The 17,858-nt window shown below is 36.4% G+C and overlaps 1 protein-coding gene across 5 annotated transcripts in view; it reads right to left on the reverse strand.

The window, feature by feature from the left end:
* The window catches only part of SPAG16 (sperm associated antigen 16), a 911,706-nt gene that overhangs the window by 697,588 nt on the left and 196,260 nt on the right, over positions 1-17,858 (reverse strand). The window lies entirely within an intron of this gene.

Consider the following 17,858-nt stretch of genomic DNA (forward strand, 5'->3'; position numbering starts at 1 on the left):
TCACCAGGAAAGCCAGTGGCTGAATCCTCCTAGCAGTTTCTGCAGACAAGTACAGAGCATGGAGAAGCCAGGCTTGGGAGGAGAGCAGACACCTGAAGTAGTTGGTGGGGGCTGGGCAAATCAAGCAATTTTAGGAAGCTGCAGGGTCTATAAAACTGAAATGTAAACTTAATGCTCATCTCCACCATATACTGGGTGCAGTGTGCACATATTAAAGCACGGGGGAAAGTCAGGCCAGACAAATAAGAGTGCCTAAGCTATGTGTGGTCTGAAACAACAAAGGAGGAGGAGAGAGGAGAAAGAAGCTTCCTATAAGGCAGGGGATGTCTCTGCGCATATTCCTTATTTCCAACTTCCTTATTACCCGCAAAGAGTTGATATTAAAGACATAAAGCGGGTGGAAGGAGTGGACCCAAACTTGAAGTGTCAAGGTGTGGAGGCATATTTAGACAAGTGAAGCATGGGGCATGGAAGAATTCCCAGTCTTAAAAAGACCTTGGGAATTGCTGCTAGGCATAGTCGTGGAAGCCTCTGCTAAAATGAGGTTCTGGCACCATTTCAGCTAGTTCCTAAAAATGGTATTTAGATCAAATACAGAAGTCGGGTGGGGCAGTCGCTATTCAAAATTTAACAAACACAGAAAACAAATTGGTCAGCAAGCAAGTGAGTGTCCCTGCCTTATAAATGCCGCCTTAGGAGCACGCTCTGTATTCTCACGGCCATCTGAAATTCCTACTTCACAGAACAAGACTACAGGAAATAAAAACTTCTCCAAATGTTAAGAATTTAAAGATCTGAATAGAAACGTCTGTAGTCTTTAATAGAACTATGAGAGGACAGAATTGCCCCAAATTCCTTTAATCAGACCAGCAAATTCCTGATACCAAAACCTGACAATGACAGTGATAAACTCTTAAAACTCCACTGACCAATCTCACACTATAAATGCAAACACATAAATAACATTTAGCAAGTAAAATACTGTAGTGTACTTGGAATGAAGACCTGGGCAATTTTCCACCCAGCAATATTTTATTGGGAAATGCTCCCCAACATTAGTGAAAAATCACATGGGTACTGCAGGAGCCACCATATTGTGCTGGAGACACTTTAACCCTAGTCCAAATTGCTTGGTCCAAGAGTTGAGCAAAAAGACTTCTCAACAATTTCTCAACTTTGAGCCAGAAAAATCTTCAGAAGAACCTCTCCCAATGGACTGAAGTTCCCAGCAGCTTTATTTTCTGTCACATGAAGAAAAATATCCATAGTAAAAGAAGAGGAAGACAATAAAAAAAGAAAAAAATGAAGAGTAGGAAAGAAAATCTAGACACCTTCCAAGACCCTGGCTACTGGTGTAACCACAGGACCAGCTTAAACTGGTTACAACAGAATGTTACAAGTTATCTTGCAGGGGCTGCAAGCCAAAACTGCAGGTAGTGTAGCTGGAGCATTCTCAGAGGAGAAAATCTTCACCTGAAATAACACCTAGAACCAAAGATTCTCCCCCCACAGAACCAAAGGACCCCGACACAACTGGAACTCAAAAGCCAGACTCTCTTCAGAAGCGAGGGGTCTGTTGTCCAGGAAGATCTGATGTTTAAGCCCCTTCCCATCCTTACCATAAATCGTCTTGTTTGGAGTCCTTCCAATGGAAACCTGCCCTGCCAGTGCTTCCGCATACCAGCCTGCCCTCTCTATTCCCTTAAACTTTACCCCAAACCCTGGACTGGGGAGACAGATTTGAGAGGCTTGTCTCCCATCTCCTTGCTGGTTGACCTTGCAATAATTTCTTTTCTCAAACGCCAGTGCCAGGGGCCTGCCCACTGGTGCAGCGGTTAAGTTTGCACATTCCACTTCGGCAGCCCCAGCTTCTCTGGTTCGGATCCCCAGTGCGGACATGGCAATGCTTATCAAGCCATGCTGTGGCAGGCATCCCACATATAAAGTAGAGGAAGATGGGCACGGATGTTAGCTCAGGGCCAGTCTTCCTCAGCAAAAAGAGGAGGATTGGGGCAGATGTTAGCTCAGGGCTAACCTTCCTCAAAAAAAAAAAAAGCCAGTACCATAGTATTGGCTTCCACATGTGTCAGGAAGCAAGTCCTTACTTGGTAACACTGGGGTCAGGAAAATTCTGACTTTTTCCAAAATATCTTGATTCCATGAGCTATTTCTTTATTCTTGCAATCAATTCAGTCATCTCCTTCTTCCTTTTGAGCTAATTTCTATTGGGTTTCTTTCACTCACAGCCTAGACTCCCACATATAAGAAGTGTGAAAGCCAAATGCAACAGTACCAAGTGAGATTAATTCTGAGAACGCAAGAGTGACACAATATTACAAAATGGGTTAATACAAGCAATTATTTTAATAGATGAAAGAAAGAGTGTTTATTAGAGGTACTCAAAATTCAAAAAGTAAACAATCTTGATTTTTTTTAAAAATAATCAATAAAATAAATATAAAAGGATAATTCTTAAATATGATTAAAAATGTCTATTCAAAATATACAGTCAGTATCATACTGGGGGACATTACCATTAAAGTCAGCAATAATATAAAGGAGCTCACGGTTAGCTCCATTATTTTCACAGATATTTTTATGGAAATTACAGCAAACACGTTTAGATGGATAAGTAAAATAAGAGGTATAAATATTGAAACAGACTATTCACAATGGTGAATACAATATAAAATAACTAAAAATAAACAACAGGAATTTTGAACACCTGATATGATAAAAATGGAAGTATTTCTTGAGAGATATAAAAAATTACTTGAATAAATGGAGTGACATAACATATCCTTCAAAGAGATTACTGAATAATGAAAAGATATAAATTCTCTTTAAAAAGTGTATTTTTAAAATAAAATACACTCAGAATCAAATCTCAGCAGCATGTTTTGCTAATGAATTACCTGAATTGCCAAAGGTTATCTGGAAGATGAAAATTCTAAGATAAATGAGAAACAAATATTTAAAGATTTTATTTTTTCCTTTTTCTCCCCAAAGCCCCCCGGTACATAGTTGTGTATTCTTCGTTGTGGGTTCCTCTAGTTGTGGCATGTGGGACGCTGCCTCAGCGTGGTCTGACGAGCAGTGCCATGTCCGCGCCCAGGCTTCGAACCGCCGAAACACTGGGCCGCCTGCAGCGGAGCGCGCGAACTTAACCACTCGGCCACGGGGCCAGCCCCGAGAAACAAATATTTAAATATGTATTAAAAGTTATTACATAATTTGAACAGTAAAACAATAATGTCAGAATATACAAAAAGAAAACTAGAATTCACAATATGACAACTGTAGCATTTAAAAATTAGTAGAAAAATACCATTGTTCAATAAATGATGCTGATCAATATGTTATTTGGAGGAACTGTGTTATATTCCTAATTCAAATATTATATGAAAACAAATTCCAGATGAAAATTTTAAGAGGAGGAAGGAATGAAGCAACATAAACATGGTATGAGACTGAACTAGGTGAATATTTACTACTGAGCATATATACACACAGACATGAATACACTCACTCTTACACACAAACACAAAAACCGAGGTTCCAGTCCAAGATGACAAGGTAAAAGGGTCCTGAACTCCCCTCCTCCCAAGGACACCCTGAATCCGCAGCTACACATGGAGCAATTTCCTCTGAAGTAAATCCAGAAACTAGCTGAGTGACTCCTACACATGTACACATCAGGTTAAAGGAGAAAATACCCACACTGAAATGAGTAGAAAAGGCTGAGTCACATTCTCACCAAAAAACCCACCCTCAGCTCAGTGCCATACAATCAGGAGGGAATCTCAAGTCCCAGCTTCTCCCTGAGAAAGACCTGGACCCCACATCTAGAGCCCCAGCCTTTAAGAGTCCCATCTGAGGGTCAGGACCCCAAAACACCTAGCTTTGAGAGCTAACATGGCTTGTGTCGGTTAGACTCATAAGACAAGACTCATCGTGGCTAAACCCCCCAGGGCTCAGAGCTGAGGGGGCAGGCAGAAAATGACCAGTTCCCAGTCTTCCCCCAAAAAGGGTCTATTTGTATACTTTAAAAGCTGCTGCCTGAGGCTCAGGCTTCTAATTTAGCATACAGGTAGTAGCTGACTGCCATCCATCCTGGAGACCAGGGAAGCTGGTGGACATCGTCTCTGCCTTCTCCCACTAGCCTGCTCCAAATTGCCAATATCTCCCTGGAAGGAGCTTGTGCACATGTATGCTCCTCAGCTGTACAGGCTGCTGCCCAAAGGGCAGTAACCCGGAAGACCTGGTGAGTCCCATAGGACTGGAGCAAACAAAGAAGGAATCCTTAACCAGCTGTCCTCCCAGGACTGAGAGCAGCGGGAGCAAACAGAAACACCCATCTCCTAGCCTTCCCCAGAAACCATTATCTTGGCATACTTTAAAAGTTGTTGCCTGAGGGTCAAGCATCTAATATAACACACATTTAGAGGCTGACTGAGATCTTCCCCAGAGACCAAGGAAGCCTGTGGACACCTCCCCTGCCCTCTCCATCTAGCTCATTCCAAGTCTCCACTATCTCCCTGGAAGGAGCTTGTACACACAACTGGCACCCCAGCTTTTGTGGCTGCTGCCCAAGAGATAGGCTTCTGGATCACCTGGCTCTTGTAGCCAACATGACTTGCATTCACGGGTCCCACAGGACTGTAGCAAACAAAGTTCTTAATGGGTGAAGGACACACACCCACCAACACCCCCCCACACACCCTGCAGCCACACACCCAGGACACAGCTCCCCAGCACAGAGGAAGCAGGCAAAAATGCCCATCTTCCAGTTTCTCCCTGGAAGGACCTAACTACATACTTTTCCAGCTGTCATCCGAGGTTCTGGCTTCCAACCAACATGTATTAGGTGCTGACTGTGATCCTCCCCTTTAGGATGCTGATGAGACTTGGCACACACTCAAGTACTGGGAAGCACCAAGAACAAGGAGCGTAGCTTGGACTATCACAGATGTTTGAGAGACAACAAAGAACTCAGGCGAGGCTAATTGACGAGCTCTACCTCTTACAGGAGACCACTTTGTAAAGACTGGAAGAGTGGCTGTGTTAGCTAATGTGCAGAGCCAACACAGAGAGTAAGGGAAAACGAACAGAGGAATATATTCCACCACCAGATACCTTCAGTGGGAATTCTACCAAACATTTAAAGAAGAATTAATATCAATCCTTCCCAAAATCTTCCAAATAATAGAAGAGGAGGAAATACTTTCAAACTCATCTTATGGAGCCAGTATTACCCTGATGCCAAAAGGAGACAAGGACATTACAAAAAAAAGAAAATTACAGGTCAATAACCCTTATGAAAATAGATGCAAAACTTTTCAACAAAGCAAACTGAATTCAACAGGATAATACATTAAAAGGATCATACACAATGCCCAAGTGCAATTTATTCCATGGATGCAAGTATGATCAAAATCCTTAAATCAATCAATGTGATACACTAGATTAACAAAATGAAGGATAATATTCAAATGACCATCTCAATAGTCACAAAAAAAAGCATGTGACAAAGTTCAACATCCTTTCATGATAAAACTCTCAACAAACTGGGTATAGAGGGAACATACCTCAAGATAATACAGGCAATATATGACAGCCCACAGCTAACATAGAGATTAGCCCACAGCTATCATCATTCTCAATGGTGAAAAGCTGAAAGCTTTTCCTCTAAGATCAAGAACAAGATAAGGATGCTCACTCTTGACACTTGTATTCAACATAGTATTGGAAGTCCCAGCCAGAGCAATTAGGCAAGAAAAAACATACAAGGCTTCCAAATTGGAAAGGAAGAAGTAAAACTGTTTGTACTTGCACATGACTTGATATTATATATAGAAAATCCTAAAAACTCCACCAAAAAACTGTTAGAATAAATGAATTCAGTAAAGTTGCAGGATACAAAATCAATACACAAAATTCAGTTGCATTTCTATACACTAACAACAAACTATCAGAAAGAATAGTTAAGAAAACCATCCCATTTATAATAGCATCAAAAAGAATAAAATACTTAGGAATAAATTTAACCAAGGAGGTGAAAGTCATGTACACCAAAAAGTATAAGACATTGATGAAAGAAATAGAAGAAAACACAAATAAATGGAAGACATTCTGTGCTCTTGGATTGGAAGAATTAATATTGTTAAAATGTCTATACTACCCAAAGTGATCTACAGAGTCAGTACAATCCCTATCAAAATTCCAATGATATTTTTCACAGAAATAGAACAAACAATCCTAAAATTTGTACAGAACCACAAAAGACCCAGAATAGACAAAGTAATGTTGAGAAAGAAGAACAAAGCTGGAGGCATCACAGTTCCTTATTCCAAACTATATTACAAAGTCATAGTAATAGAAACACTATGGCACTGGCATAAAAACAGAAATATAGATTAACAGAACAAAATAGAAGGCCCAGAAATAAACCAATGTATATATAGTTATTTAATTTATGACAAGGGAGCCAAGAAAATACAATGTGGAAAGGATAGTCTCTTCAAAAAACGGTGTTTGGAAAATTGGACTGCCACATGCAAAAGAATCAGACTGGATGCATATCTTACACTATACCCCAAAATCAACTCAAACTAGATTAAAGACTTGAACAGAAGACCTGAAACCACAAAATTCCTAGAAGAAAACACAGGGAGAAAGCTCCTTGACATCAATCGTGGCAATGATTTTTTTGGATTTGACACCAAAAGCAAAGGCAACAAAAGCAAAAATAAACAATTGGGGCTACATCAAACTAAAAAGTTTCTGCACAGCAAGGGAAACCATCAACAAAATGAAAAGGCAACCTTTTGGAAAATGGGAGAAAATATTTGCAAATCTTATATCTGATAAGAGGTTAATACCCAAAATATATCAAGAACTCATAGAACACAATTGAAAAAACAAACAATCTGATTAAAAATGAGCAGAGGAACTGAATAGATGTTTTTTCCAAAGAAGACGTACAAATGACCAATAGGTACATGAAAAGGTACTCAACATCACTAATCACCAGGGAAACGCAAATCAAAAACACAATGAGATATCACTGCACATCTGTTAGAGCGGCTGTCATCAAAAAGACGAGAGACAAGTGTTGGCAAGGAAGTGGAGAAAAGGTAACTCTTGTACGACGGTGATGGAAATATAAATTGGTGCAGCCACTATCGAAAACAGTATGGAGGTTTCACAAAAAGTTAAAATTAGAACTACCACATGATCCAGCCATCCCAGTTCTGGGTATATATCCAATGGAAAGGAAAACAGGATATTGAAAAGCTACCTGCATTGCCACATTCATTGCAGTCTTATTCATAATAGCCAAGATATAGAAACAACCTAAGTGTCCATCAACGGATGAATGGATAAAAATGTGGTGTGTATGTGTATATATATATATATATATATATATAAATGGAATATTATTCAGCCATGAGAAAGAACATTCTGCTATTTGCAACAACACAGATGGTCCTTGAGGGCATTATGTTAGGTAAAATAAGTCAGACAAAGACAAATATTGTATTTATAATCATTTATATATGAAATCTAAAAAAGCTCAACTCAGAAACAGAGGGTAGAATGGTGGTTACCAGGGCTTGGGGGTGGGGGAATTGGAGATGTTGGTCAAAGAGTACAAATTTCCAGTTATAAGATGAACAAGTTTTGGGGATCTAATGTACAGCATAGTGGTTATAGTTAATAACATTGTAATATATACTTGAAAGTTGCTTAGAGAGTAGACCTTAAATGTTTTTACCACAAAAAAGAAATGGTAATTATATGACTTGATGTCGGTGTTAGCTATGGTGGTAATCATTTTGCAATATAAGTGTATCAAATCAACATGTTGCATACCTTAACCTTACACAATGTTATACGTCAATAATATCTCAATAAAGCTGGAAAACACACACACAAACCATCTGAGGAAGATATTGAAAGATTTAAACAAACTGAAAAACATGAAAGCATCTTTATGTCAAACAAAATCTTAAAATTAACAAATGACAAGCATTGAAAAAATATTTAGACCTTAAATGGCATGACAAGGATTAAAATCTTTAATTAAACTGTTAAAAAAAATTAGACAAAGATTATATGAAGGGGCAAATCACCTCCTCCAAATCACTAATATCCAGTAACATATGAAAAACCATTTAACCTTACTAGTAATCAAATAAATGCAAATACAGACACACATTTACAATTAGATGCCCTTTAAAAATATTTGATTGGCAAGGTTTTATTTTTTAAAGCATATTTTCTGGTGTTAGAAAATGAATGTTGCAAACACTACTATTGCAAGAGTAAACATGAGAAATCATTCAAGAGTTTAAATTTGGTAGTGATGGTGGGGAAACAAGATTACTTTTGCTTCTTTAGAAGATCTCTCACTTCCCTATGGAGAATGAACTTATGCAGGTAACCACATGCAGGTCTTGTTGACCTAACATAGGTGAGTGATGACAGTAATTCTGTCCAAGATGAAGACAGTAAGATTGGTCTTGGAGAAAAGTTAGAGAGAAGAGACTTTTAGGAGTCAGAATCAAAAGGACCAGTGGGTGACAAGCAGGAGACAAAGATGACTCCAAGATTTGAGTCTTGACACTGGTATAGGATTAAGAGAGAATAATATATTCAATTTTAGAGGTGTTGATTTGAGGTATCTGTCATAATTAACTATTAAAAAATCTTAAAATAACTCACCAATTTGAGATTTTGTTAATAACACATCAAATAAAATTTGTAACAATATTTTAGAGAAAAGGGTATAATAAAATTTTTAAATAAATGATAGGAAAATTACTTGAAATTCATAATATAAAAATTCCTATCTGAATGTTATATTGTGGGTCTTTTCTCAAAATAATGATTTAAAATAAAACAATTGGATTACAAAGACTATAAAGGATGATATTGCTAACCTAATATTTTGTCAGTGATAGGTGATAGGAAGAAACTATATCAATGATATATTAGGTTATCTCCTGATAATGATTTCTTTTAAAGCCCTGAGGCTTTTACTTAGATAGAAAAAGTAAATGATATTTAGTTTAAATTCTGAAGGGACATCCACAATAAAATACATTATTTTAATCTATGTTCCATGAGCGAGATGTAATCTATTTCTATTAGCCTCAGGTTTCTTTCCTTCTCTACTCCACCTCCATAAACAAAGGAATGTAACTGCATTATACATCTTTTTCAATAGCAACTTAGGTTTCCAAAAGGTGTTTAAACCACACATTCATTAAACACATTTATTTTTCCAATTCTCCAAAGGCAGGGAAAATAAGGAGGAGAGATACATTTCCTGTAAAGTAATTATAATCCCAATTAACTATTACAAGTATCATTTTTATTTCTAAGTGAAATTTTAGTGATTCATATTATCCTTGTGTTAAGAAAATATTAAAAAAAAGAAATGTTAAGCAACAAGGAAGAAGCTTCCTTGAACAACTTGTTTACAATATTCTTCTAATGTTACTATCACTTTACTGTATTTTTCTTTATAGCACTTATCACTAACTTAAATTGTCATACAGTTCTTATTTATTAGTTTTTAGTTCTCTGTTGTTTAGCGCGATTGACACAGTGAAACATTCGTTAAATTAAATTATCATTACACATTTGTACATGCTATCATAGATACACATTCAGTCTGAAACATTTATGGAATACTTTCTATGTGCAGAGACTAATATGTCCATGATGAACAAATGCATAAGGGAAAATACACATTCCTGACTTCCAGTTTTAACACAGTAAGTAAAGATATATCAAAAAACAGGCAGAGCAATAACACACATACTATGCGTGATGAAAGCAGGAGGCATCTGTAATTTCAACCCGCAATACAAGAAACAGGAAACAGATGGAGAAACGGTAATGACTTAGCAGAGAAGAGAGCAAATCTAAATGTTTACAGAGAGGGATAACAAAGAGAAGAAAGATTCAAGTAAAAGATCCAAGAAAAGGTTGGGGCGATATACAGAAGAATTGACTCAGTCTGTTTAGGGAGCAGTTAGATCTGAGATTGCTTGGCCCCACTCTCTCTCCATGCATAGAAAAGTTGCAAGATATACTGGCTAAAGAAATTCAGTAGAGGCTCTAAACTCAAGGACCCCATTACAGAGTTAGGCAAAGGAGAGGTGCCAGACTACAAACAAAGGGATTAAGTAATATTCTACCAATTGAATGGGAGCCACGCCCTCCAGAATTCCTTTTCTTCTAAATAGTTCTGGAATGACAGTGGAAACCAGACTTAAATCCCTGGAAATACAGCTCATTCCCTGCAGAGAGAATGTCTAGAGACTAACATTTGGGAAGCCCCAGTAAAATGGTGGCTGACTACCAAGCCACACAAACTCCTCCTATGCATGAAGTGCTTCATTCTTTAACACAAATGTCAGCTAATGATTCCCAGATATCAAAGGATAGCATCCTACATGAAAAACAGGGACCAAAACCAATGAACAAATAAAAAGCAACTCAGAATAAATGAAATCAGAAAAATACTTCAAAAATCCCATAGTTAATATTCTCTGAAAAATAAAATAAGGTATTGTATTCATAGTATGAATACTATGATGAGAGAACACTCAGAACACAAGAAAGAGTTTTGAAAATTAAATATATATGAGTTAAAATGAAAATGCTAATTGTGTTTGAAAAATAAAGTCAAGAAGTTATTCAGAGTGGAAAAATACGAGAGAAAAGGATTGACTTAGTAGGAGAGAAAAACAAAAAAAAAAGTCAGAAAGCCAATTCAATAGGTACAACATTTGACTAATATGCATTCTTGAAAGAGAAGGCAAGAAAATTATGAGGAACTTATTAAAGAAATTAAAGTGTGCACAAGATTTTCATTGAGAAATAGGTAAACCTTCTATTAAAAGATTTGAAAGATGTTTAAAAATTTATACTATGTGCATGGATAAAACCATTTAGCATTGTAACTCTTCCAATTATCCCCAAATTAACCTGTAAATTTAACTGAATTCCAATAAAAATTCCATGTGAAGTTTTTTGAGGAAGTCAACATATTTAATCAAAAGAGTATATAGGAAAATAAAAATCTATGAACAGCTTCTGCCAAGTTTGAAAAACAAAAGCCAAGGAAGTGGGGAAGCTCATTAAACCACTATTAAAATATGTTGAACAGCCATACTACCAAAGCTGTCTGTGTTAGCACCTACAAATGTAGGCTCTTTACCCACCACACAAGAGGGGCCGAATGAAAACTAGAATGCCAGGCTTATGGCAAGGAAAGCATTTTTATTTCAGGTGATATCAGCTGGGAGATGAGAGTGAGCCCTCAAATTTGTCTCGTTTCATCTCATCTCCCCAAAACATGGGAGGCCAGGGGTTTTAAAGGTTTTTGAGGAATGTGGCTGCTTCTATATGGGAGGCAAGTCAGTGACCTGGCTGATCAGAGTTTTCCCACCAGCCTGCGTTCAGCCTTGGGAGGCTGTTTGCAGGGAGAAGGAGGACATGATAAGGAATCCAGGTGGCAATCCTTGGCTGTTTGTCTCCATGGAAGATAGTCATTCTGGAGCCAAGGAATCAGGAAGTAAGCAGGGAAAGAGTGCTCTGGTTTTAACCCCACATATGCTGGGTTTAATGTAAGGGACCTGATATCAGGGTTGGCATCCATTGGTCTAGAACAAACTGGTCAGTTCAACAAGATAGAGAGCTCAGAAAATTACCAATATGGAGATGGATTGCTATATTAAATCTCAAACAAACTGGAATGCAGAGGAATTAAAGACATACATCTAAATGGAAAGGTATAAAGCAAATAAATAAAAACGTATGAATATCTTTTTAATCTAGGGGTAGGGAAAGGTTAAACAAGACTCAAAAAGTAAAATTCATAACAAAATTCATAAATTCATAAATAAATTTAAATTTATTATTTAAATTTAGTGGATTTCAACACATGAAAAATTAAGTACTTTTAATTCAATAAAGGACATCATAGATGAAATTAACCAAAAGAAAATAGGGAGAAGTTACTTGCAACACCTAAAACTGACAATGGATCAATATAAAATAAAAAAGAATTAAACAAATAAAAAGAAAAATACTGAGTGTTCAATAGGAAAATGGGCAAAAGATATAAAAAAGACATTCATAAAAGAGGAATAAACTTAAAATGAGATGTTCAACCTCACCAACTTCTTTACTAGATAAAGAACTATTCAGTCATCTGTTTCTCCTTGAGTGACATGTAGTAGTAGTTTGTGCCTTTCAAGGAGTTTGTCTATTTCATCTAAGCTGTTGAATTTATTGGCTATGAAATTGTTCTTAATATTCCCTGATTTTCCTTTAAATGTTTGAAGACTCTGTATTGATGGACCCTCTCGTTCCTGATACTGGTAATTTGAATCTTCTCTCCTATTTTTCTGACTAGTCTGGCTAGACATTTATCAATTTCATTGATCTTCTCCAAAAATCAGCTTTTTCATTTCATTGATGTCTCCATTCTTTCTCTGTTTTCTATTTCATTGATTCATTTTATTTTTATTATTTCCTTTCTTCTACTCACTTTGGGTTTAATTTGTTCTTCTTCTGTGACACAAATATTTCCATGTTTCAAAGAAAACAAGAGAACACATGGCATTGAGTAAATGGGAAAAAAAAGTTAAAAACTATATTCAGTAACATTGAGTCCACTATCAGAGACATACATAGCTGAGTCATCGCGTTTTTTTCCCTTTGCCTTTGTATAATTGTATAATGGAAATGTGCTTCACTTTTTAATTAAGAATATTTATACTTAGTATGAGTTGTTTTTATTTTTCTGGTCTTTCTGTTATCATTCTTGTGATTAATGAGTCACAATTAGTGACATCAGTGAGGGAAAAAAACTGAGGAAATTGTGCTAATGCAAAGGCTTATTGGTGAGATTTTATAGGCAATGAAAGAAGCCAACAAAAACTAAGTAGGAACAGTAACTCAATATTTTGTTCCTTATTTTTCTTTATTTTAAAGTTGCACAGGACGGGTTTTTATCTCATAAATAAAACTGCAATGTTGTGAAATAATGCTTTCTTCTTAATGAATAATAAAACACTAAAGAAAGTAAAGCTTTACTAAAATAATTATATTTGCCTGGTTTTATATAACAACAACAAAAAAGAATGAAGAGGATAAATGACGATAACAACCACTATCTTCAAAGGGATTTAGTGTGCATTGTTAGCTTAAATTACATAATAGCAAAGATTTTTAAATTCCTTATTTATTCACATCTGAGACAGTTGCCCAAATAAAATACATATTATTTATGTTTGTTTTTAAATTCAAAATGAAAATTCTCATCAAACCAGTTTAAAGGATCAAGTATAGCTCAGGTTTATTATTGAAGACTTAACTATGAAAATCGACTTTCCTTCTGGATTAAACTAAACCTTAATTTGCGGCAGTTACAGGCAATGGCGCCTGGGTGACTTGCGATTTCCAGGACTAACGAAATAGCCATAAAAATGGGTCTGTAACACCTTCCCCAGTCCTAACACACTTCCACTCTCACTCAGGAAGGATTCCATGGGTATAATTCATGGTGTGGAAAAAAACAATTTCTCAACTGCTGAACACCATTCCTCTATCTAAGCAAAAGAAGACTTGAAAAGCCCACCAGTTTTCACAGGAAGGGAAAACAACCGCTATTGTTTTCTTTTTAGCTGTTATGTGGACAAAGGTCTGATATTCTTGCTTTTTACTTTTATTATACATGCTGGAAGGGTCCTCTCCACTCTTCTCTATCTAGTCAAATCCTCCCCACTCTTTAAAAAATTTCTGGAGCTGTATACTACCAGCAATCTCCGCCTGCTATAAAGGAAGCAGCAATATTATCAGCTATAACACAAATCTGGCAGTTAACCATGCAATTCTCCAAGATAACTTCTGCATCCTACATTTTTTGTTATTTAGTTTTTCATATGTTCATGCGCTCTCTCTGCCCCCTGATTCTGAGTTTTCTGGGGATTTTCCTCCAGAGATTAGGGGCTGACTCCCCAAAATTGCCTTCAAACAGCCGACTGCCCTGTCACTACCCGGACTTCTGTTTCTTCTCGGCCCCCATTCTCAGCCTATACTTTTCACTATAAATGAAACAACCACAAAAGTGTCAGAAATGAGAACAGGAAGGTCCTGGGGCCTGTAGTACTAACCTAATCAATGGCAGAAGCAGCATCTATGCAACACTATTAGCCATGCGGAGGTAAGCCACCTCGAGTCCTTACTTGCAACTCTGTGAGCACACACACACAAACTGAGAATATGAAAAATTAAGGTGCAGTATGCAAACTACTTGCCGATGCATTCCAAACTCCATTCTTAGCTGGAGGCCCAGAATCTGCTCTTCCAGTCTGGTTCTTCTCATTTCTACTTCACACTTCCTTATTTAATTGGCACAATTATTCCAGGTAAAGATGGTAAACTATAGTTTCATTTTCATCTTAGGACTATTTCCCTCAAACTCTTGGTTCCTGGGTAGAGCTGGGAACCACAGCATTCAAACAAGAGACCCCTGCCTTTTGTAGCGTGCCAGGAAACCTTTACGGGTTGAGGAACACAAAGAATTGCCAAGTTTAGCAGAAAGAAAGGATGACTGGGAGAAATTAACACTTGTGATTTTAAATACTTCAATTACTTTGGTGCAAAGGAGAAGACAATATAAATTATTATAGTTCCTCACCATATGAATCTTCTACCCTCTTGATAATTTATTACTCTAATATAAAAGTGACTCCCCAAAGTCATATCACTATCTCGGTGTGTGTAACCACGACCCTGGGGTCATGCTGTGCTGGAGGTGTTTGTGGAAGTCCTGGAACTTGACTTCCAAAAATGTATGCTACATCTTTGAGGAGTAAGAAATAAATCAACGGACAATATTTAATTTCGCCAGGACCTAGCATTTAAGAACTGGCACAAACTTTCAAAGTATCAAATACTTTTCCATATGACCACTTAAGTTTTGATTTTGGGAAATTAAATTTTTAAATTGATGTTTTAATTGGGTAAGCCAGGTTTAGATTAATACAACTTTAGTCTTTGGCAATAAAAATAATAAATAAAAATACAAGTTATTATTAGACCTGATAATTCACATAATATTACTTACATAAGAATTTGGAAAAAAGTATTTCTGAGTTTAAATGACCAATATATTTTTATTTGGGGAAATTGGTTTTGGGTAATTAATATCAGAATATTGAAAGAAACGAGATATCATATTTCATTTTTTAAATCATAGCATTAAATACTCTAATTAAAATGCATAATTATGTGGTAGTTCCTTAAACATTCTCCAACTTTTCAAAATTGTGAAGAACTATCAATGAAAAATTTCAAAGAGATGAATTATATTTTATAATATGCAAATATTCCTTTAAAATTTTTTTTGAGGAAGATTAGCCCTGAGTTAACATCTGCCGCTAATCCTCCTCTTTTCTGCTGAGGAAGAGTGGCCCTGACCTAACATCCATGCCCATCTTCCTCTACTTTATACATGGGACACCTGCCGCAGCATGGCTGGACAAGCAGTGCGTAGGTCTGCACCTGGGATCTGAACTGGCGAACCTTGGGCTGCCAAAGCGGAATGTGCGAACTTAACTGCTGTGCTACCAGGCTGGCCCCATATTCCTTTAAATATTAAGGTCCTCTAGTGAAAAATCATAACAGAGCAATTAACTCAAGGCTGAAAAGTCTCTACTAATTAAAGATGAAAAGAAAATGACAACAATGATAACATTGATTACAATGATTACAATGATTAAGAAAATGTAAAACGTTCATTGATTTATAAAAAGGTAAATTACATTGCTCATGGTAGTGTTTATGATTATGAAAATAATAAATAATTATGTAATAAATATATATTCATATATGCAATATATATCCATACATATACTCCCAAGCTCAAGAAATGCAGTGTTGAGCCAGCCCAGATGACCTAGCGCTTAAAATTCTGCCTGCTTCACTTCAGCAGCCTGGGTTCAGTTCCCAGGCGTGGAACCACACCACTCATCCTTCAGCTGCCATGCTGTGGCAGTGGCTTACATAGAAGAACTAGAAAGACTTACAACTAGAATATGCATCTATGTACCGGGGCTTTGGGAAGAGAACAACAACAACAAAAAAAACTGGCTATCCTTTAAAAAAAAAAAGAAATAGTGTGTTTTGGATCACTTCAGACTTTGTGTAATATGAGGATTCAGTTAGAAGTACAATGGGTGTTTTCAATGTTGCCGTTTTAAAAAAAAAATTTAAACCAAAAAAACCCTATAGCTTGAAATTGCTTGTGGGCTTGTGATTTTAACTCTATTAACAACTCATTTCATTCTACTTTCAACATTAAAATATTGTGCCAATGGGAAAGCTCTGTTTATTTTACCTCATTTATTTGAATTGTGCCAAGGTGATTATGACATGCAAAATGTCAGTGCATTAAAATAATGGTGTGAAAAGAAGAAATTTTAAAACTCATGATGCCGAATTTAGTATTTTAACTTTTGTCCTTTAGCAAAATGTTTAAAACTACAATACCTTTAATTTTTGAATATCAGCAACAATCTGAAAACAATTCTCATTAATGGTGTTCCTTATTATTATTTGTTTAATCAAGTTTTTAACCAAATTAGTATACTAAATACCATGGTTTATTAACAAAGACAACTGTAGTGCAAAATTTTGTTAGGTTACAACTCAGCAGAGCACTAAATTATTCTTGTTGTAGTGGGAAGTCATTCAATCACGCATATTTCTTTTTAAGTCAAAAACGTGATTGCCTTCTGTGTTTGCCAGACACCAAAATAGGCCTGAGGGGTACAAAGAGACAAACATTTCTACAGTGAAAATATGTTTGAACTTTTTCGCAAACATCTAGTGATAGCTGTACAAGTCGAAAAGATACTCAAGTAGTGCATTTTAAGCTAGCTAAGTTTTACTGTGAACTTAGCAATGCTCAGGCAATGTGCTTAACAAGCATTTAAACGCTGTTGTCATGCACTGTAATTTCAGATAAAAATGCATATTGGAGATTTGGAAGGTGGCCACAAGGGGCAGTGTCCCATTGCCACAAGATAAACTACTTACAGATCTGATCTTCACTGCTATTACTAAAACCAACAATTCTAAAGAGATGATTTTTACCACCACTGAAGAGTGTACTGAACCATGCACCTGTGAAGTTTAGAGTATTGAAGAGCACTTCTGCCTCCTTACTGCCAATTCAATCAGGTAACACATTGTTCAAACCCTGCCTGCAAGTACCAGAAGACAGCTCTTCATCTAAAAAAGAACAGCACCTCTCTGAGAAGATAACTAGTATATACACACACTTTTAAGTTTGAATGAAATAAAATGTATTTTTATAGATCACTGTTACATTTATACAGTATATTTCTGCAGATAAACATTTAGAGGGTAAATCTAACCAAAGAAGCCTATAACAAGGAGGTGGTTTGTCCTAAATATTAACGATGATCATGCATGTGTGTCTGCATGTGTGCCAGCAGATAGAGAGAGAGAGAGAGTAAATAGTAAATCGATGTTTGTTATTACAAAACATCTCTGACTCTGTGAAGGGCAAATAGTAGGTTTTGTGAATTAGTTAAACACAAAAATGCAAAATGCCTTATATTAAATAAATCAATAGTAAAGCTGTTTGTCCAAGAAAAAAAAGACAAGATAGGGAGGAAAAACTTAGAATGATGGTAGAATCCTTTGATGCAGGAATTTTCTTTATTGAAAATAAGGGATTATTAATATAATTATTAACATACTCTCTGAGTAACCATGTGCAATGACTGAATTTCTCCAGGTTA

The sequence above is a fragment of the Equus asinus genome, chromosome 19, assembly GCF_041296235.1.
Source record: "Equus asinus isolate D_3611 breed Donkey chromosome 19, EquAss-T2T_v2, whole genome shotgun sequence".
Classification (NCBI taxonomy): Eukaryota; Metazoa; Chordata; class Mammalia; order Perissodactyla; family Equidae; genus Equus; species Equus asinus.